Below are 23,723 nucleotides of genomic sequence, written 5' to 3'. Positions count from 1 at the left end.
TCTTCTATTGATTTCTGACTGTACTACTTTAGAGCTTGATCTCAGATTTACAGAAATCAGTAAAAGTATTTCTAATGGCCTCAAGGTTGACAATACTTCTTCGTTCACATGACCAGGGAGGAATACAACAAACAGGTAGGGCCTGAACTAGTGCTGTGAGTGAGGAAGTCCCAAATAACTTATCACATGCACAAGAGGTTCATTGAGTTTTAGTCTCTGTTTCACAAATGACAGGTATTTTACAAGGCTCCTTTTCTGAGAGACTTTTGAACTTTTACCCCCTTGCACTATCATATTTCCCAACTGCAGAACACTATTTAATTTTGTCTATATTGGTAAATGCTATATGTTGACCACCAATAATTTAGACGATCTGGGGATCATCCCACATGCCTGTAGTATGTACAGTTAGGATGACTAAATCAATAAACTTTTTTCCTGAAAGTTTTCTTCTCAGTCAACCAATAAAGCCACTTAAGGGCAGTCTACACACAGCAACTGCACTCCTTAATCTGGTACAAAAAGTGAGCTGGGATTCATTTGGATTGCACAGTGTGGTGTCCACTCCTGTAGAACACATGGGATCCTTTACCCCAGACCATTGTGGGAAAAAAAAGTCTGTGCCTGTGCTCTGGCGGACCAGTGAACCTTGTAACCTTTGGTCACCAACATTTCATACCCCTTGTGCTGGACACCATCCACTGGAGATCATCCTGCCCTGCCAGCTAAATTTTTCTGCAAACAGCCCAAAACAAAAAGCTCTCCTACCTGCTCCATTTCCTAAGCAACTGCAGCCTGAGCTGAAGACTTATGAAATCCAAAAATGTTAAAAATAGTCTCCAGAAAATAAATAAATAAATAAATAAATGACCTCCACCTTGGAACAGATCTTCTAATAGAAATTTTGACTGTATAGAGACTATATAGTCAAAGTGTAGGGATTTAATTAGAATTAGTAAATTGCCTAGAAATAAGTTAATTGTGGGGTGTGAGGAGAATGCTTGCTTCTAAGAAGTGTGGAAGCCTCTGATTACCATTTAAGTGTTCCCTTTTTAGTTAATTTGCAGCATGTGAATATTTTTTTTTCCACATCTCAAGAGAAAAAAATAAATATATAACAACTAAATACCAGCTTTCAACAACTAAATACCTGGTTTCCAACTGCATATCTCCTGCTGGGGCTTACCTCTGGAAACTGGCATGTAAGCATCAGCCTTACATATAATAGTGCATAGCCCTGCAGATCTCAAAGGAGAGAAGGGCTTTTAATGACCTGTGCAACAAATCCCTGAAAGCGCAAGGTCAGACTACATGCTAACAGGACTTTGTGTTTGTAAAATCAATGAATCCTAGAAAATGTGATCACATCAGTCACGTAGTACAGCTAATTGATCACATGTTTACCTTGCACACCATTCAGGAAATCAGACACAGCTGCGGTGAGCATCACTGCACAGAAAACTCCTGCAGAGAAGGCAGAAGAGTCAACATCTTCTGTCTGTCCCTAACAAATGGCACAACTTTCAGTAGGCATTTCTGTGGAGGCAAGAAGAAAACGAGAACAAACAATGAGCGAAGAATGTAAATACCAGGCAGTCAAAGTGTAAAAGGGAGCTGTTTTCAACAAACCGTGTTTTGACTGGAGTTCTGGGAGGGAAGACATCATGTACTTTGAAGCAATCACATTATCACAAAGAGCAACCGAAAAGCAACCCACAATTATTGCAGTTATTTTGAATCATTCACTCAGCAGTTCATCTCCCGCCTCTCTGTAGAAGGTTTATGTGGAGGTGACAGCCTTGCAAGACTTATGTTTACCATTTCTGCTAACATTTGCCATATTCTACTCTATGTATTCAGTATTGAGTAGTTTTGCCATCCTAATAAATAAACAAACAAACAAACATACAAACAAATAATAATAACAAGAAAAAAGAGAAACAGATCTTCAGTGCAGACTGCACTCATAGTATTAAGCCTGCCTGGTTGAGACCACCGAACTATGAAAAATGTGAGAGCATTCTTCCTTTCTTCTTAACTGAAGGCATTGCAAAGGTCATATGATCTGATCACTGAAGCAAAATATCAAGGTCCAGAACAGTGGCTAGTATTAATATTTACTTTTAATTTCATAAACAAAATAAATCATATCATAACCTCCATAGTTTAGAAGAAGCAGTTTGTTAATTCTGCCTCATGTTGATTGTCTACCTTCCCATGCAGTTCTATGGACCAGTTTTGAGTTTAGTCTACCTAGCAGTCTGCCTGGAACCCAATCAGAAATAGTTTGTGCATATCAGCAGCTTCATAAGATTTTTCCCTGTGTGCAGGCCCATATTCTGTGTTACCTGTGTTGTAACTGCAGCAGTAAGTCTCCATCTAGAAGGAGGAACCACATTCCAATGGGCAGAGCATCAGAGCATCCCAAGCAAGGGGAGGAAAGGAGGTCATCACAGCACTGGAGTTTACAGACATTCCCAAAAGCCACGGGTTGAGCCACAGGGCATGGACGTGGCAGGTGGCAGGTTAGACATGCCCAAAAGAAAGGGTATTACAACAAAACTCAGGGCAGATTTGCCTCTTTATGGGTCCTGATCACCAGAGGGGTCAGCACCGTTGAGGGCTGTTTGTCTTCACTGCAGAGAAAGTGCTCTCCTACTTGGTCTGTGGAGCTGGGCCCGCTGTGGCAATGACAGCTCCTCAACGTTTATAAGCATTTTTAAAATGCCAAATCACTTGTCCAGCTCTGCTGCAGACAAAATAAAATAGCTCTAGTAAGATAAGCATATCCTGGAAGGCTGGGATTTTCCAGCAGAGAGGGCCAAGTCTCTGTTGGTGGCAATTGGCATGGTTGTGCTCGACTCCACGGACAGGTGCCAAATGACCATAGCAGAGATTTTGGCAGTGGAACAGCAGTTGTAACAAATGACTCTGTGAAGCCTTGTGTGCACTTCAGCTAAACTATTACAGTCCTCCCTGACCCTCCAAAGCTCTCCAGAAGTGTGGGATTGTGCTTATCAGCATGATGAGCCAGCAAAAAGCCCATCAAGAAAGCTCACCTCCAGCCTCAGCTGTGTGAAAGCAGCACCCGCAGCGAGGAGAAACTCCAGATACCTTTCCAGATGGCTCTCATTGTTCTGACTCCTAAGACACCAGCCCAGTGGAAGGAACCACACGTCTGGACCAGGCTCCTCTTGGGGGAAGGTTGGCACAGTGATGGCTGCCACAGCTGAGAATAATAAAACTATGAGTGGCTTTTATTCTGGTTGCAATCTGAGAGGGCTCCCAGACAGTTATTCTCTTCCATCCATCTGGGAAATCAGTATTACAATAATCACAATGAGTCACAGCCAGATCTAAGATCATGAAGGGACATTAAAGATGCTGCAGCAGTTATGGTGGCACATGGCTTGTGCTTGGGCTGATGTGTTGAAGGAAAACATTTAAGCACAGGAAGTTCTGGCTGAATATGAGAGGGCACTTCTTTACTGTGAGGTGACAGAGCACTGGGACAAGCTGCCCAGAGAGGTTGTGGAGTCTCCTTCTCTGGAGATATTCATCCTGCACAATGTGCTCTAGGGGATCCTGCTCAGCAGGGGGGTTGGACTGGATGATCTTCAGAGGTCCCTTCCAACCTCAGCCATTCTCTGATTCTGTGATTCTATGAATAGTCATGCTGTTCTGACAACATACTGCTAGTGCAGCCTACTCCTGATACAGCATTGTTTTGACATCTCCCATGCCCACATGTTGTCTAGGCCAAATTGCTTCTTTCGTTAAATCCCCCTGATACTGGTCTTTGTGTGTCACCAGATTCCCACAGATGTTTGGCTTGAAAGTCCTGGATTGGCAAAAGATATACAGGACCAAGCCAAATGTTGCCTCTGCCTGGCTGAAATGTTCAACTGATGCTAAATTTGCCTGGTAGATTGGGAAGTAGGGAAGGGAGCAGGAGTCAGGCTTGTCAGCACTCGGCCATTTCATGTGCTCACCCTGCTAGGTCAATTCTTAACTGGGTCATGCTGAAGAGTACAAAAATTACGTGGAGGTGTACCCTTGTGTGGGTAAAGCATGATGGCCCTCCACCAGTCCCTGATGCTTTACAACCAAATAATGTACATTCTGCATCCCAAGTATACTCAAAACCTGAATATTCCTGGGATTTCCCAGGTGCTTGGTAACATCTTTAGCTTTCTACCTGCTCTCAGCTGTCTGCTCCCAGCACCCAGTGAAGGCCAAGACTCCACATAATAATTCTCAGTGTGATTTTATTGTATTTTCTTTAATTAATTTCTGCAGGGAGTTAAAGGCCATTCCTGCCCCTGGAACCAAGTCATTAGCTGGCAACCCAAACTTCACAGAAAGGAGCAACATTACAGTGGTAATGAAAACAAGACAAAACCAAAAAACTGTGAACATTTTTATAGCCTCTGGAGCCATCAGCATCCACAGAGCATACACAGAGCTGTCAGCAATGCCTCTCTTCATTTGGGACCCAGTCAAAACAAAGCTCCAAGTCAAATTTCTTGCCTGACCATTACATCAAGTTTTAGTTTCATTCTCAGTCATGGCCTGCCACTGATTACATTATGAAATTCATTAGGGAAGAGAAAATTGCAGCTATTTCCTTGACGGAGCTTAGTGGTGCTATTGCAGAATAGCTAGGAGCAACCAGGGAAAACATGCCCATTCGAGGCTGGTGTAATCCCACCAGGATCACAGCCAAGCAGTCACAGGACAGAACTGCAATGTGAGAGATGCACTGACAGATCACAGGGCAACTTTGAGAAAAGGAGGATGTTTTGCAAGGCCTGAACTTTGGAGTCAGATTGAGAAACAAATGTACATAAAGGCCTCAAGGAAATTGAAAGAGTGAGACACCAAGTACACCAGAAAGGTTTTCCTGCTGTAGCTGTGCTATAACAGAAGAAGCTGGCAGCATCTATTATTGTTGGTGGTGGTTAATTAGGAAACATGCCATTTCATATCACCCAATTCCCACCTCACTGTCATTAACTGGCTTGTTGTTTATCCTTCTCACAGCAAAGGTAACGTCAGAGCAATAATATAAATGTACAGAGGTTGCTCATTTTTTTTCCCCAGAAAGTGTTAAATGGAAGAAGGTGCCAAGATCTCCATCACAGACTACCATCTCACACAATAGCAAAGAAACAAATGATAAATAAAAAAATCTCCAAGGGAAGCTATGTTTCATTCCCACAGAGTGGTTGTGATTGTGCGCAGGTAGTTTTCACAAGGCAATGGTTTTCTTTGTGGGAATAATTTGAACAATTTCCCACAGAAAGAAGCCACTGTGCCGGAAAGTTCGAAGCCATAGGCTGAGGACCCCAAATTCGCAGTATGAGATGTGCCTGCACCAGTCCTGACTGCCTTGGATAAGAGCACAGTGTAATTCTCACAAACCACAACTGACAAGGTGCACTGGAAGATTGGAGGGAACTTGTTTCTTCTGTTAGTAACCACAGGAGTTTCTTGTGGTCGATAGTTCTGAGAACAGGAAGCTGGACAAGCCGTAGGTACAGGAGATTCTCGCTGCCTTTTGGGTTACCCACCCTGCCAGAGCCCAACTGATTAGGAGGGTATCGGAGTTACATAATGGTATTTCTGGGCTGCTTTACTGTAAAGATGTGGGGGGCCTCTTTGAAGCAAGGGGCGGGGGTTGTAAATAGCAAAACCACAAGAAATTGAATTTAAATAGTAGTGCAATTTCACAAGTTTATGTAATATGAAGAATATAATAAACTCACATGTATAAGTAACATATTAAAAGTCAGTATCTAATACCTACTGAATTTATTAGTGTATTTAGATTGAGAATTATACTTTTAAAATGCCTATAAAATTGCTTTGGATCCCCAGGGATCCATCTCTCCTAACATCAGACATCTGAAATATTGACATCTGTCTCTGAGCTAATCTCTGAGAGTTCCAGAAAGAAAAATAAATAAATAAATAAATAGCCCGCAGAAAGAAATAGACACTTTTAATATGTTCTCAGGATGAAACTTTTAGACAGTATGTATCAAATTGTTCTCTGGTCTCCAATGGCTAACAAAAGTGTGCGTTTACTAGACCAGGTGTAGTTATCTGTGTTTTAGACTCCTATATTTACCCACATGAAGCCCATTCCAAATGTCCTAACATATGTTTAATAACAACTTAATAATGGTAACTTTCAACATTTTAATGGGAGCAGATTCAGCTTCCCTTAGGAATCCCTTTTCAGGTTTTTTGTCATTGTAGGAGGCATCAGCCACCTCCAAATTCCTCATCAAATGGATGAGTTGTGAAGGATGCATTCAACAAAGGCCACCAAATTCACATTTTATGAGGCCAACAGGTGTTAGAAGGCATTACTTTCCCTCCCAGCGGAGGTATTGCATATCATTTTCACATCAAGGCTGTGATGTTGCTTAGGTGGTTTTGCAAACACAGTGGTTCACTATGTAGAAGAACCGCAATCGACTTACCATGACAATGACCATGAAGTATCAGACCATCTGAAAACAGGTCAGAGGAGAGTCAGGTTTCATACTTATTCCTGCCTCCTGAGACCAAGTGTGGCAGCAGTTTAAGCATCATCCTTCCTTCCTTCCTTCCTTCCTTCCTTCCTTCCTTCCTTCCTTCCTTCCTTCCTTCCTTCCTTCCTCCCTCCCTCCCTCCCTCCCTCCCTCCATGCCTTTCTTTCTTTCTTTCTCTCTCTCTCTCTCTCTCTCTTCCTTCCTTCCTTCCTTCCTTCCTTCCCTCCTTCCCTCCTTCCCTCCTTCTTTCCTTTTTTTCTTTTTCAAACAGGGTTATTTTAAAAATACCCATATTTTCAGATGAGCACTCAAATTCTTAAACCAGGGCTAAAAGTTCTCCCGTTAGAATTTCCTGTTAGATTCTTCATTCTAAAGGAAATTCAAGGCTTCTTCTATATAGCTGCTACAGCATTACAATTGCATATGTATTTCAGATAGCAATAGGTCTCATTCAGTAGACCCTATCAACTCACATCAATTTAGAGGAAAATCTCCATAACTTCACTGGAGGTGGGAAATACAACAGCAAAGCTGCAGTTGTTTGGAGGTTTTAATGATAATACTTTGAGAGACAAAACAGTTCGCCTCTGAGCTCAAAAGCTATTGAAGAGATTTTCTTGACACACTCTAAAATGATTTATTGCAGGTCAGAGGGCAATCACAGGAGAAAAAGATCAATCACACAGGAAGAGATAAGTTTTTCCCTTGATCTCTCTCTCTTTCTCTCTCTCTTTCTTAAGCAAACGTCTCACTTGTAGGATTTTAAAGATTACTTCAGGATTCTAATTTCTGCAGTGATCATATATTTTGGAGCTTGCTTAGATAAGTTTGTTTATGTCAGAAGAGGTGAGTTCATTGTTCTGACCTTACAAAAGCAAAAATCCATCCTATTCACTGTAGCAAATATTCAGCTGAGGTGCTATTGTGAATACAGTAGTGTTAGTGACTGGTAAAAGTTCTCTGTGGATGAAGACAAGAATATAACCTAGTCTGCAGTACTCTGAAAACACAACCCAATGGGATTCTCATAGAGTTACATATTATAACCCCACAGATGCCACACCAATTCATCATGATTAATGTTATCACAGGCAATCCCAAGGGTTGTGGTAATGATTGGCCACTTTTCGTGAAAAGCTGTGAAATGGCTTTTTTGCTCTGCATGCTAGACACAGAAATCATTTAAGTTCAATAGTTTGAGCAAAGCCGATTACCTTCACCTACAAAGCGTGAAAAAGTTTTCTTTCTCTCTACTATTAACGTAGAATATTGTCCATCCATTTCTCAGGGAATTAGCCATGCAGAACCCATTGCCTGTCAGGAGAATAGCATGGCTGATTCCTCAACAGCCATACTCAAAACATATCTCTACCTAGTAATTTATATTTATAGTAACGGCATAATGCAAGTCTCATATATACAGAGGATACAATGATTTTGCATTCATTGTAATAACCTCAAGAATTGGGATTGCTTTTATTAACCAGATATTATCTTCATAGCTGTAGTGTCTAAAAGTTATGAACAGAAGTGTAGGTGAGCTCTTCAAGGGACAAAACCTACTCCAAACTGTTTTGAGCTCATGTCCACAGAAGAGCCATGGTATGGAAGGTGTTGTAGAAGTCATGACAATGACCTACCAGCAGTCACAAACAGGAACAGCCACATAACAGCTGACTGTAGCAGTGAAGTAGGTCTAATTTGGCAGTGTTGCTTCTGGTTGTGCTTCTTATTCCCACTCTTTTTCCATGCTGGACATCTGGTGCTATGCTCTTCCTGGCATAGGTCAGGTATCAGGAAACACAGCTGAGGGTGTGCAAAGCAAGTTCGGGATACTCTGATGCATAAACATTTTTCTAGAGATGGGTACATAGTGAGGTTCACCACCAATGATAGTCAAGATATATGAGCACAAGGCTGCTTCAAGCTCTCCTCCCAGATCCGTAGAGGATCCCCTTCGCTTTTGGCCTATACATCACTGAAGCTAAGCAAGCCAGAAGTAATCTCATTGATTTCATTAATATGAGCTGATACTAGATCTATAAACCTGGACTACTAAAACTACTTTATACAATTAAATACCATTTTTCAATAGTGTCATTAAAATCTCCACTATTTTTCCCCAGGTAATATGTGGAACATACTCATTGGACATGGAGTGAAACCACAACTTCACAAAAAAAAGTAAAAAATAGAGAATTGTTAAGCAAACCAGAATTTTATCCAAAGGTTTTACTGATGCTCATCCAGAAAAGATTTCCAGGTCCATTCTGGCAGACTGAACATCCTCCAAGGAGCACAAGGCGTTCTCCAAAAATGTCTACTGGACTACAACAACTAGGAGTCATGGTGTTAAATGCTGTTGTTTATGGTGTAGACATACACACCTGAGCACATTGCTCTGGGCTCCTTACAAAGTTGATGGAGATCTGATCAACACACTATATGCTCTTTAGGGTGCAATTCAGCTTAGCCTAGTTAGACCCTCTAAATCTGTTAGACAAATCTCACCCTGAACTCTTTTGACTTCATTGACACATCTCCAAGGACTGTCACAGAAGTCTGCAGCCAGCCAGCTTGTCTGCAGACAACCACTCTTAAAAACTGCTCTGATTTGAGTATTGGTGAAAGAAGGAGTGGCCAAGTGAAAGGAAGACTACATGAATGCTGTTTTCCAAGAATTTGTTTTCCCCTACTTCCCTCAAAAATCAAGGTTATTGTGTTACTAGAAGCTAGGAAGGATTGAGCCAACACTCATTATTGCTCTATTGCTCTTCTTATTGCTCTAACAAGATGGAAAAAGTATCCCATGAGTTTCTATTGCACAGTGTATCCACAACTGTGTTTACAGCCACTGCTCTCAGTGTCTTATTTTCTTCATGATAAATCATTATAGCCTTCCAGGAATGTTTCTTATTGCTAGATTTGTTTATTATTATGATTATTATTATTTTGCCTGCTGGAAAATAGCTGAGTAAATAATTTATCCTCTCAGATTTTCAGTAATGAAATAAATAATTCAACATAAGCTACTTAAAGACTTACCTCCTCCGTCTCCTTCAGATTTCTTCTGAAAGCTGTCTCTCTCCCAAACTTCAGCCAAATTAATTACAAGATTTAACAAATGTCCAGATTCATTGGCATTGGTCTCTCACTTGTACTTTTGCAATTTATTTTCTCCAGGCTATCTATATATTAGTAACATAAGTGTATAACCAATTTGCTAAACTTGTCAGTACAACAGAGCTATTTCTATCTCTTCCTGTCACCTTTGACATTTGGGTCACTCTATCATGAGCCACCTTGGTCACGACAGTCAGATACACCACTCATTTTATTTGGATCAAACTTCTTGGCTCCCAGTGGAGTGCAGACCCTGAGAGCTGAGTCTAAATATCCTTGGACTCAGTGGAAGTAACACTGAACAAATTGCATACAACCAAGAGCATTAGATTCAAGATGAGCTAAATTCAGCTCCACATTTTTGTTATATGATACATCATCAAGAGAAGCTACCTGTGTGTTTTCCAATTAGCAAGATCTGTAATTTGTCATGCATTATTTGCAGCTGTAATGAAACTACAACAAAGTCTGTCCACATCCATCAGTGGCCAAATGAGGTGCTGCTGCTCCTTCATTGCATGGCTTTTGGAACATAGAACATGTCCTTTGACAACACATCTATAGTGATACAGCCATTCCCCTTTGTGGATGGTTATTTAAGGGAAAACTGGAGAGAATTTTTCAATATAAAATTACATTAATATAATTTCTCTATTATTACATGATGCACAACAGGTAGCAAGTGTGGAAATACATGGGGAGGGAAGAGAGCAGAGACTAAAGTTAGTCGCAGCCCAAGAGGAACCCCTGCTGATCACTGGAGGGATTGCAGAGAGCGAGGGACAATTCAGTTCTCACCAAGCCAGACAGAGAAATTGTGTTAACGTGAATTAGAAAATAAATAAATAAATAAATAAATAAATATATGAAACTTTAAAAAAAATATATTTTTTTTTTTAAAAAAAAAAAGAGTAAGGTTCTAAAACAGTTGGAAATGAAAGACTAAAATGGATTCACCCCAATATGCTTTCAATTTCAGTTTGTTTTGCAATTGATTTTTTTTATTCTTTGGAATATCTGAAAATCATTTTGTCCAAGTTCATTCTTTTATGAGACATAACCAAGAAAATATATGTGCTCCTGTGGTTTATCTTTATTCACCTCCATTAATCACCCAAGATAAATATTATTCATCAGACAGACACAATAGACTGAAAGATTGGCATGAACTATTAATGATTTCATAACGACTTGGTACAAATAAAGAAATACTCACTTGTGTATAATAATTTCATTTTCTTTTTGTTTGGTTGGTTGTTTTTAATATATATATATTTTTTTGAGTATTCTGTATTTCTTTTTCCACCTCTTACTTCTAACACATCTTTTGTATTCCTTTTACAATTCTTCATGAGCAGATCTGAAAGCTTCTGAGGGCAGATTTTCCCAGATTTTCAATGGAACTTGATCTTCACCTTCAGATGGTCCTCCAGGGAGAGCTAATTTTACATACAGGCAGCATAATCCCAATACTATTTGATTAGGACTCACACCATTCTGACAATTCAAGTAAAATAGATTGGTTATGGATTTATCCAGTCTGTCTGAAAACAAAGGGAGGTCCAATTGTGCTTGCATTTTTAGTGTCTAGGATCAAAAACTATATCTGTGCCACAGGAGAGAATAAAGCCTGGTTTCCTTTTCACAGGGCTCAGCTCCCCCATAGGGCCATAGTGTGTAACTGACTCTTGCTCCTAAGGAACAGGGATATGCCTGTTCTGTCCACAGACCTTCCAATGCCTCAAGGATCTTCAAAGCAAATTGATGGACTGGAAGCAGTGGTGTTCTTCAGCATCCCCCACATCTCACAACAGCTTCACACGTATAGGTTTGTAATTCAGATGCAAAGGGCCTCATCTCTTTCTGCATGCACTTGCTTACATGTACATACAACCTGTTCCATCTAAACTTCATTGTTCATACAAGTCACTTATACATAATGATGTAAATCGTACTACCATCCACTGATCAAAAACTACATAATGCTTAGGGACATACAGTGTATAGTTTAGGAAAAACTAACAGGAGACTATAGTCAGTGAACACAGGGATTGTACCCAGACATAAATACATGCAACATCACCAGCTCTTCTATTCAATAAAGTCCATCTTAATGTAGAAAGGAATAAAGATGGACAGAAAAAGACATCAAAACTTATACAGAGTGTGTAATAGTTTAACATTCAATCAGATGCTTGATTTGAAGCCCAAGAAAGTCTTAAAATTTAGTAATTATCTGGGTAGGGTAGCCAATAACATCTACAATTGCACACTACCTAGTGCCTGGAGAGAAAAAAGTAGAGAAGATAGCATGGCCTTCCTGATATCCTTGTTAATGTGAAATCTATGGCATTCAGATTTTCCTGACACACAGCTATGGGACCTTCTTTCTAAGAGGTATGAAATGCCCTCACAGACCCATCATCAAAATGGATGATCTATTGTTCTCACATGGCTCTTGCTGTGCATGCCCCTACACAAATAAAGTAAAAGATAAAGTTGCAGATATGAAGCAGAGCACCCATCTTCTCTTGGCAAAAGAGGGGTGTCTATGGGAAGAGAATACATACTACAACTTAGCCAGGATGCAGAAACTTGATGTATCTGTTCTTCTGCAAAATGCAAAGAGATCTTCATAAACGTGAATAGTCAGAGCTCTTTATCTCTGGTTTGTTAGCTGGGAACTCCTTCAGGTTTGTACTTTCAGTGCCAGTCAGTGCAGGAAGAATGCTCCTGCTAAATCACTCTCCCCCTCCCAGAATCTCCTCTGTTATTGACCAGAGACCAGAGCCTTACCTCACTTGACTTAACTTAGATTTATATCTCCTGATAGTAGTGTGTGTGCAAACACATAAAACTGATAGGGTTTAATAGCTCAAAACATTTTTTTTTTTCTGAAATGTGTTTGATTGGTCACCTCATTCATTGCACACTGCACCAAACAATATTAAAAAGGCTCTGACTGTACAAGGTCTGGGGTATTCTGTTTCAGTGATGCTATTGTCTGCACTAAATCTTTTCAACATTTTGCAGAGTTACTATGACACTTTTCAAAGGTTGGAACATACTGGCAAATTTCCATCAAAACTATCTGGATTTGGGAGCTTTAGTTCAGGGAAGGAAAAATATAAAATACAACCACATTTACTTGTAAAATTATACAAAATTCAATTATTTTTTCCTGCAGGCAAAATAAAAAAGTTTGTTGAAAATTAATGTTTAAAAGGTTTCATTGAAGAAAAAACTTGAAATTTCACAAGAGAATTTTTTGAGAATAATATACCATATTATTCTGCTCATGTATCACAATACAAGAAAAAAAAAAAAAAAAAAAAAAAAAAAGGCTGAAAGATATGGTCACTTTTCAATCTAGATTTTTAAACCAGTAAGAATAACCAGCTGATCTCCCTTAGGTCAGTGGCACATATATATATTGCAATTAATTATTTTGCTACTTTGTCATCACATTTGTCATCACGTCACGTCAAAGCAGATGTCAGTCTATCCTGGGGAATGGCAGTTCCAAGTTTTTCCCCGCACAGATGTTGGTCTAACATGTCTGCTTGAACTTGTGTCCTCCAGCTTCCTGGACCATTGCTGGAAAGGAAGAGCAGGCTGGTTCCTAGTCAATACCAGGGGACCGTGACCTCACCTGTGACAATGGAGGTAATATTTCCCTTGTGCCAAACTTAGATTTACAGAGAGGCATCTGCTAGAGAGATCTGTCATGGCAAGCAGAGGTTAAGGTTAAAGCCAGCAGATAAAAGGTAAAACAGAGGCCATTCTCCTACATAGGCACATAGGGACTTATTGAGGGGGACAGCCTAGAGGGATTTGAGCTCATGTTAAGATTGGCCAGCACAATGTGATAGCCTACTTCATCTGAGACTGCTGCAAAACACCATCAGACACTCCCTCTCACCAGAGATAAGGCATAATCCACAGTTTCAACATAAATCTCAGAGAGCTTCTTCCCAAGGTAAGATGAGCATGCTTCAATGAGCCACCACCGCAGTGCAGAGCAGAATGCTGAGGGCAAGGAAATGAGTTGCACAACCCCAGGGCTCACTTCATGTGGCCAGAGTCTAGTGGGAAGTAAAAGTGCCATTTTCATCTAGAAACTACTTTTATTTACATTGTTGCTTGCTGATATGGCAGGGCAACTGAGCACTGACCAGAGCCACACAGCAGTCTTGAGAAAGTTGTATGCTGTTGGAAAGTCCTAAGCAAACTGGAAAAGCTTAGACAAAAAAAAAAAAAAAAAAAAAACTGTCTCAGAAAGTCAGATATAACATGTGTGTAAAGGCCTGGGAGAGGGAATTCTCTGGAGGTGGGTGCACACTCACATTGCTACTAACAACAGTACAGCTGTTCTTTGTTCTTGTTGAAGTACGAAGAAAATATGTTTATGGATAGCTGTAATTAATGTACAACTCCAGCTGTTTAAAAGGGAACTTGGAATTACCTCGCGTATTCTCAATATGTTACTCCTTAAGAAACAGCTGAACCTGGACGTCCTTATCCGCAGGAGAGCCAGCAGTTAGTGTACTGAGAGCTAGTCAAACAAATGTGAATTAAGGTCACCTTAACTCCAAATGGGAGCTTCTGTCCTGGCATTTAGTTCCACTTAACAAATCCATTTCCGTTTCAGACCTTTCTTAGACTTAAATTCACATCCTCATCTCCTGATACCCTGCGGTTAGGGTGGAGATAGGAAGAACTCATTAGCTTCAGTGAGTGAAATGCCACTGAACCACAACCTTCTTTATCCTATTTGTCCAAATTTAGAAACAAGCAGGGTTCCACAGTGAACCAGCTCCAGATTTATCCTAAAGCAGCCTCTATGTTAACAGGTAAATGTGTGACCCTTGCTCACTTTACTTGTGTATGATCAACAGCTTTGGTTTCCAGCCAGTTGTAGGCATGTGAGCTTTTCACATGATCCGTTACTTATTTACAGTATTAGAAATGCATTATGCATACATCTCAAAATGAGTCTGAACTCTCATAACCTCCTTATGCTCCTACACAGTTATTTGCTTGAGAGCATTTCATTCTCTTCACCTTCTACCTACTCAGAGCTGAATAAAGAAGCAAACACCAAACACTCAGAAGAGAACATTAAATTTACATTGACCTTCAAGTGAGTTCACCCTAGCCCTAGCAGAGTCATCTGGCCCCTCAGTATCCAGGGATTGCAGACAGACCAGGCAGAGTTATGGGTTTAGCTCAGCATCCCCTTATTTACCTGATGTCAGCTTAGCATAAGGCAGGGGCCTAAGCTCAGGCCCAAAGAGATGCCATGACAAGGGTGAAACACGGAGCACCTTGATGCCCATTCCTACACTGAGCTATTACATACAAAAAGCCCGGCACAGATTTAATTACAAATTTGCAGTACAGGTGATGAAATACAGAAAAACAAAAGTGTGTAACCGTCGAAGCAGGGATGTAGAGTTCACGGGTTAAAAAAAAAAAAAGGGGGAAGGTGATGAATATCACAGATCAGTATGTTTGTCATTGACACTTCCACAAGCACAGCAAAGCATTGTGCTTTTTCTGTAGGAGAGGTGCCCTTTATCAGGGGCTGGAAGCACACATTAGTTGCCTTATAACACCCACTTGAAAATCTTTTTCAAGTGTTCACCACCTTCTCAAAACTTATACTATGTCAGCCTAATCAATGAAAAACTGAAAAAGCAGACCAACATCTTGCAAATAAGGAGTAAAAATACAAACAAGCAAACAAACAAACAAACAACAAAGCCACACAGTAAAACCTTTCTCTTGTTACTAGCAGATTTTTGTCATTTTATTTAGAAAATTCTGGGAACAAACACGCAATATGCTGAATTTGCAACTCTAAACGGTACTGGAGATGGAGGTAATTATACATGAGTTGTACCTAGAAACAGAGAACAAAACAGAACAAAACAAAGCAAAGGACACAGAGCTGAGAAGGCCCCAAAATGCTCTCAACCCCCACTAAGTGATTGGATCAAGCTAGAAGACTTCCCCTTCATGAAGGCAAGCAAAGACACCAAAAAGGGTGACTAAAGGCAGCTTTTTCATTAGTAAAGAACAAACCTTATTTGATAATGTGGATATAAATGAAGACAAAGCTAGTGATGAGATGATCAAGATACCTGAAAAAAATGTCATAATTCTAGACAGAACAAAATTTTTGAGAGAGACTTTATGATGGTGACTATATATCACATGAGAACTCAAAAAGATGAGAAAAAAGGCTGTTGAGGTTTTGAGAACAGAGTTGTGACTATTGAATTAACTGTGTCATTTGGAGGGCTTATGGAATCCTTAATTTGAGATAAAAAATGTAATTGAGAGCCAAAACCAAGAGCAAGATTGCAGAAAATATTCTGACTTCAATTTGGAAAAGGCAATTAGAGCATAAGTGGAGAACATCACTTGCAGACTGAAGGCTCTGAAGGAAAGCAGGTCTCGTTCAACGGATTGAGTTACACAAAGGAGCAAGTTGAAGAAAATTAAAAGCTCAAAAAAGAACAGGCTACATATGAAAATTTGAAGAACGGTGCATGAAAGACTTTACAAAAAGTGGAAGAGGACACGGACCACATGGATTTCTAGACTTTAGACAGAGCCACTGTAGTTTGTAATAACAAGAATAATTTTGCAAATGTTTGTTGAAAAAGAGAATCACAGAATCATGGAATCATCTAGGTTGGAAGAGACCTACAAGATCACTGAGTCCAACCTCTGACCTAACACTGACAAGTCCTCCACTAAACCATATCACTAAGCTCTACATCTAAATGTCTTTTAAAGACCTCCAGGGATGGTGACTCAACCACTTCCCTGGGCAGCCCATTCCAGTGCCTAACAACCCTTTCAGTAAAAAAGTCCTTTCTAATATCCAACCTAAAACACCCCTGGCTCAGCTTTATTCCATTCCCCCTCGTCCTGTCACCACGCATGTGGGAGGATAGACCAACCCCCACCTCGCTACAGCCCCCTTTAATGTACTTATAGAGAGCGATAAGGTCGCCCCTGAGCCTTCTCTTCTCCAGGCTGAACAAGCCCAGCTCCCTCAGCTGCTTCTTGGAAGACTTGTTCTCCAGACCCCTCACCAGCTTCATTGCCCTGCTCTATACTTGCTCGAGCACCTCAATGTCCTTCTTGTAGTGAGGGGTCCAAAAAGACAGAATTTACCAAAGTTGGTGTAAAGTACATTATCTTTACACGAGCAAGCATGATTTATTGTGGGAGAGATTCAAGAACTATCAAAATGGAACAGATCTTCACCTCTAACACTGACAGATCCCTTGTTAGTTTTAGTTTGAGTGTTACTACACAGATCTGTGTGATACCTGATTTATGGTAGTGTGAAGACAAACCCAGTCCCACCTATGCTCAGCTCAGACAGAGGACAAATCACTCCTAAAGAGGTGCCATGCAGGTGTGGTGGGACACTCACCACACCACAGAGGGGAACTGCCCAGACCCTTCCCTGCAGGCATACTATCGCAAAAAAAATAAAATAAAATAAAATAAAATATCTTTGCTTTCAATAGCAGCTTCAGTTTTTAAATTAAGAAAACTCACCTTGGATGGATAGATCAATACCTACCCACAAGCCTTCCCTGCTCTTCCTGGAGTCCCTAAGGAGGTTTTTCTGTTCCTTCATGAGGCCTAACCAAGCTCATCATAGTCTTGGGACATGCTGCAGCCTTGAAAACACCACAGCCTCTGTATCCATCTGTGCCCTGGGTTGCTCCCAAAGGAAAGGAGAAGGAAGGGGTCCAGGGATGGGAACGACATTCAGCCAGTCTGCATAGTAGATCATAAGTATATGTCTGAAAACAAAACCAAAACAGACACCCCTGTCATAATGGCATATAAATTGAGATAAAGCACAATCTTTAAAAGCTGAGGTTTGTATTTACTCTGCACCCGAAGCATATCACAATGTCATTGGAAGAGTGCAGAAGGACTGCAGAGAAAAAGAAAAATATAAAGTTAGGTGAAGAGAAGAGAGAACTAGGTTAAAATATGGAAATTACAAAAGAAAACTCAAAATGTCCAGGGTATAGACAAATTCCATAGAGAAAACAATGCAGATGAAAATGCTCTAAATAACGCTGTAAAAAAGAGGCAGTTTAAAAAGACCAGAATAGTCAGAAAGACTCTTAACATCAGTTTAAAATTACAGTTTCTGCTAAACAACAGAAACTTCAGATCCACAATCCAATACTTATATTAATTTATTTGTATGTGCTGGGAAAAATCACCTATTCATTCTGGATTATTACCCTTTTTTATCCATAAACAGCATTATTAGAGAATACAACCACCAAGTACACAATCTCACATCTAAAATCATGTTTGTGAGCCACAGCATACCAGCTGCAGTAATAATGGGTCATGGATCACAGTTGGTATGTCTCTGTTCTGAAAAATTTTGAGTTAAAAACAGTATTATTTCAACTCAAGGATATATACCTTTTATTGTTGCTGAAAAAGAAGGAAGGAAGGAAGGAAGGAAGGAAGGAAGGAAGGAAGGAAGGAAGGAAGGAAGGAAGGAAGGAAGGAAGGAAGGAAGGAAGGAAGGAAGGAAGGAAGGAAGGAAGGAAGGAAGGAAGGAAGGAAGGAAGGAAGGAAGGAAGGAAGGAAGGAAGGAAGGAAGGGGGGAAAGAGAGAGAAGAAAGAAAGAAAGAGAGAAAGAGAGAAAGAGAGAAAGAGAGAAAGAGAGAAAGAGAGAAAGAGAGAAAGAGAGAAAGAAAGAAAGAAAGAAAGAAAGAAAGAAAGAAAGAAAGAAAGAAAGAAAGAAAGAAAGAAAGAAAGAAAGAAAGAAAGAAAGAAAGAAAGAGAGAGAGAAAGAAAGAGAGAAAGAAAGAGAGAAAGAAAGAGAGAAAGAAAGAAAGAAAGAAAGAAAGAAAGAAAGAAAGAAAGAAAGAAAGAAAGAAAGAAAGAAAGAAAGAAAGAAAGAAAGAAAGAAAGAAAGAAAGAAAGAAAGAAAGAAAGAAAGTCACGAATGTACTGTTAAAAGGGTGCTTAAAAGTGATGAAGACCTTTATTTGAAGCTGCTTAATTTCAGATCAGTACCCTCCAAATAGGGCTGCCACCTGCAGAGAATGTTTCAGCCCAGACTGGCAGATTATTTTAAGTAGTAATGTGAAATTGTGAAATGCTGGAGCATTTTTATGGGGGAAAAAAAAAAAAAAAAAAAAGTGAACCAGAAAATCTACTGTGATAGTGGATAACATCAATTTAATGGGGCCACAGGACACCAGACTAGTCCATTACAGCAGAGGACAATAGTCTCTTGTGAAGTAGCCTCCCTCCCACGAGGTGATTGCTAATGGAAGACAGATCTACAGCTTCCGTAACAAAAAGAATAGGGGAAAAAATGAGCCCAGACCCTTGACATCAAAACCAGATTCAACAGAAGCAAGGAATAAAGTATGGGAAGGTACTATGCTGAGCAAAACAGAGCTAAAACTCATGAGCTCATGAGATGCTTCAAACAGGACAGAGCTGGTGAGCATGGGGATTGCTAGAGACCCTGTGAATCCTCATTACAAATGTCTATTTTTTCTCTGAGTGGTGGGAGTTGTTCAAGTAATTGGCTCTTTAGGAAGCTCGAGATAAAATATAACACACTCCCTCTCAGCATGTCTGAGTTAAAACCAGCTGTTGAGGGACTCAGCACTGATGTCAGTGGCTTGAACAGCACACAAAGATCCCCTGTCCTTCCTTGCAAGCTCTTTCCAGCAATACCTTTTTGCTGAACTATTGTTGAATTAAAAAAAAATCATTGTAGTTCTCAACTTGAGCACCAAATCCTCCGTACTTCTGTCCTAAAACCACTTCCCCTCCATGGTCTAAGCCTCTCCTTTTTCACATCTCTTCACTCCTCTGCTCTCGACAAACATCTGGGACACTTACATGCCACATGTTCCATTTCCTTCCACGCAGCAGGGATGATGAGGACCTGCTCATGCTGTGGGTTACCCTATTAATGCATTTGGCAGGGCTTTACAAAGCACATCTAATGTGCCTGGTCCAGCTGATACCATGTTCTGATTCCCACATGATGTTACATGTCATGTTTCCAAATTTTTGAATGCATAAAAAAAAAAAAAAACCTGTACCCACTGAGATGAAATCATATTTAGGTTACAAAGCAAATACATGCTGAAATAAATACCACATGCCCAGACACTTTTTGCAAACTTTACGAATTCACTTTTAAAAATTTAGTGACCTCAGCCAGCTTTTCCCATGCACATTCAGTGCAGAAGATAAAACTGGTTTGCAGCAGCTGCTGCCTCAGCTGTAAATGGAGGTGAAGGGAGCTATATTCCAAACACACTCCAAGGGCTCTGAAAATCCCTGGCCTGTAATTACTGACTATTGAATCTCCATGTCACCAAAAATGGGAATAATATCTTAACTTCATCTTTTTGGCAACAGTGAGAAAATACTTTCTTTAGAGTTGCCATAACATTTGGCTGCTGCCATGATGGAAAAGCTCTTGAAGAATGAGCGATGCTTCCTTTGGAGGATGGTTTGTGCAGGTCTTGCAAGTGGGACAAAAGCCTCCCACGCTGACTGTGCTGAACTGCCCAGTGGTAAATGAACACTGACCATGGAGGCCCTAAGAGATTCAGGGGTCTGTGATTACATCATTAAGGACTAATTTGTTCATATAAAGCAATCAAGTTGGGGCTGCCTAGAAAACTTTATCTCCTAATTTTGTGACACTTAAATTTGCCACCATGGTAAGATTCTTTCAATACTTGTGAAAGGAATTGTTTCAAAGGTTTAGCAAATAACATAAGAAACACTTCTGAACAACTGTGTCACAGGTCTCATTTGTCAAAGATGATGACCAGTAGACACCTCTTTGTCTTTAGTGTGTCCCAGGGGTTGAGATATGACTAACAGCAGAAAAGCAGGCACAACCCTGTACTACACTAAAAAACTGCTCCTCGCAAGTAATAGTCTGGGGATGCTGCTTGGTGGGTACTAGATCTGTTGAAATAAAGACATTCCCCCTTTCAGAAGGAAGGGGAAAGAGAGGAACAAGCACAATATACTTGCTTTACCTCACACCTGGAAGAAAAAGGAAAAGGAAAAGGAAAAGGAAAAGGAAAAGGAAAAGGAAAAGGAAAAGGAAAAGGAAAAGGAAAAGGAAAAGGAAGATTAAATCTACTTCCGTGCTTCCATTTCAACTCATCATACAGTGGAAAAAATGGGCATTTTTAAAAGGTTATCTAGGTTTATTGTAAAGCCATTTTAAGGTATATTTGACATACTTACATATGATCGAAACAAGATTAAGAAACTATTCACATTGTTTCTGTAATGTTGGCTGTACTCTGCAGTCTTAGAAGAGATTGTTCTAAGCAAGAAGGGTTTAAGAAGACACAACAAGGGAAAAACAGACCTCTGATATGATACAGAGGGTCGAATAACAGCTGAGGGGGTGCTGAGAGTATTAAACATGAGGTTGTGATGAAGTGACGATAAATAAAGATATCTGTTTTGCTAAAGCAGCAGCCTTTCCACACATGCAGATACCACGGATCTGATTCTTCATTGCTTTGCAATTTATTTTCACCTGTGATAAGGTGGGTGTAGCATACTGAGCTGGCAATAATTTACAGCCCCTTTGAAAGGGTGGAAGAGATGAGTGTAAATGATTGCCAGGAACCAGCGTGTAGTGAGAGATGCATTGACCAGCTTCCAGCACTAGAAATAGCTCTTTTTTTTCTTTGTATTTAATAACTTCCCAGAGGGACACACTCATTTCTGGTCCTGGGAAAACACATTTTAAAGTTATGATATTATTATGTATCAAAAAGCTATTTTGCATCATTTATTATTTATTCACTGAAGCCTTGAGAGCACTTGAGTTTCATCTATGCATGCAGAAAAGATACAACCCAGTCCCAAGAAATTTATTAGCTAAGACATTTGCTATAACTAAACTTGCGTCAGATTTACTTAACAGATTTCTAAATTGATTTAAATAGTGCAAACCTTTCTGCAGACAATGTAAACTTAGCTTAAATGTTACTTAGAGAAATTTAGAAATCATAGATTACTGACTAAAATCAAGTAAACTGAACTAAGACTCTCAAATTTAAGATGTTTATTACTGTTAGAGTGCAGAAGTATCTGGCCTGTAAAAGTGAATCACATGAAAACTTTTCAAAGACATCAATTCTCTAAAAAAAAATCAATTTTGAAAGAAGAGGATTTTTTTTTGTCTAGAAAACCTCTTGTAAAACATTAACCAGCTTTTATCCTGCCATTTTGCCGCCTGACTTTATACTTAGCTGCAGCTGCCTGTGTTTTTATAATGTGTTAATAAATCTACTCAGACTATTTTTAAATCATTTGTCAGAGAAATGCTTTCTCATTCAGCCTGTGAAGACCGAATCTGTCTGGGAAGTACTTGGCTGCTATACAGATGGGCACTGTAGAAAACCCCTTGATAAAGATAGCTGATTGTGCTGTAACCAAAAATAGTTTCTGCCTGTATTAAGGACATACACTGAGTGGAAAATCTGACAGCAGAGAGGTGCTCTGCACCTGTGCCTGGTGCTAATCAGAGCCAAGCCAAAAGTGGCTTGAAGGCTTACAGCCTCTCTGCCCCTTCCTGCTCTTCATATACCAATTCAGGCACAGCTGAGTCTCTCTGTGAAACTGGGATGGGATAGGCACCCCCATGAAGTCCCTTCAGGCCCTGGTTTCTATTGCTTTACACTTGGAAGCTGAACTTTATTTAGATGTGTAGGGCAGAGAGAGGGAGCAAAAGATGACGGGGAATTTGCCAAAGCAGCAGAGTACCAAGGATGGATGAAGAAAGATGCACGAGAAAGATGGGGTATAACTTCGGTGAGGTGCCAGCCCCTGGGTACAGGCTCTGCCCAAGACGAATGGAAATTATGTCTGTCTTTTGAAAAAGGTGGATGAGATCCAGGGACCTACCCCCAAATTCACCGCTGTTCACTGCAGTGGCCCAAAGATTCCCACCCATGTATAGCTGAGCTGTCCCTTGCAGCCTGAATGTCTCAGTCTCTTCTTCAGCACATGCTTTTTTTTAGAGGAATTGCAGTCATAAGCCTTTCCACTACAATCAACTTGTAAGTTACAGTCAGTGGGTGAGAAATACCATCTCCTGCTAGTATGCAGACAGAGGGACAAGTACGCTCGTGTTTAGTCTAACCTTGGTCTGCTTCTGGAGAATGGGATTTGTAGACCTAGGTCAGATAATTTAAGAGCAGTTTAATAGACTCCTCTTCCATTAGACAAACAACTAAGTGCTTAGGTGAAAATTATATCATTCAAAAACAACTGTATCTAATGGAATATCTGCAAGTTAGAATTTAAACAGCAAAAAAAGAGACAATAAATGTTTAATTTGAAGAGGCGGGGTTCAGAAAGTCCTTACAGAGACATCCTGGACTGATTTTTGTCAGTGTCTCTGTCAATGTTCCCTTCCAGATGTGACACCCAGCAGCATTAAGCACCACTGCATTAAGCCCAGGCACTCCTGGTAGAGCAGGGCCTCCCCAGTGCCAGCTCCAGGCTCCCTGCTCAGAGTCATGGCCATGGGATTGCAAGGTATCACTCATGGTCCTTCTCTCCTTGGGGACCTGTGACTCCTGCACTCCTCGTGAGGGATTCACAATGCAGCTTGCGCCCAGTCTTGCTGCAAATGCTCTCCAGGCATGATGGGTGAAGTTTTCCTCAGACGTGAGAAGAAGAGGTCCCAGTACCCCAGGATGCATGTGTGGGAGTGACTGGCTGTGAGTCTCAGCCCCTTGGTCCCATGTGAGTTTACATGGGAGAAAGGCACTAACTGATGAAATATCTCAAAAACCAGCCACAGTCAGAGCTGTGCGAACTGTGAAATGACACAATTCTGCATGTGTTCATCACATATTTTATCTATGTATCTCCAAAAGCTTTCTGTGTTCTGATTACAGCAATGAAAATAGATCTGACCCTCATCCCCGGGTTTACAGAGGGACCAGTGCGTGTATAGCATGAACCCCAATTTAT

General features: G+C 40.3%; 1 long non-coding RNA gene across 4 annotated transcripts in view; it reads right to left on the bottom strand.

Annotated features, from left to right (window-relative positions):
* Positions 1–23,723, bottom strand: part of LOC106019000 (uncharacterized) — a 236,403-nt gene that overhangs the window by 163,458 nt on the left and 49,222 nt on the right. For 3 of the 4 annotated variants that reach the window (XR_002404884.4, XR_011807337.1, XR_011807336.1), the window contains exons 3-5: positions 17,275–17,500; positions 3,060–3,229; positions 1,405–1,536 (exon numbers count right to left, since the gene is read on the bottom strand). This is a non-coding gene — a long non-coding RNA (uncharacterized lncRNA). The remainder of the gene's footprint in view (positions 1–1,404; positions 1,537–3,059; positions 3,230–17,274; positions 17,501–23,723) is intronic. The other variant, XR_001193474.5, reaches the window with a different exon arrangement.

The sequence above is a fragment of the Anas platyrhynchos genome, chromosome 2 (genome assembly GCF_047663525.1).
Source record: "Anas platyrhynchos isolate ZD024472 breed Pekin duck chromosome 2, IASCAAS_PekinDuck_T2T, whole genome shotgun sequence".
Classification (NCBI taxonomy): Eukaryota; Metazoa; Chordata; class Aves; order Anseriformes; family Anatidae; genus Anas; species Anas platyrhynchos.
The sequence above is the reverse complement of the archived record's forward strand: the minus strand, read 5'-3'. Positions and strand labels throughout refer to the sequence as shown.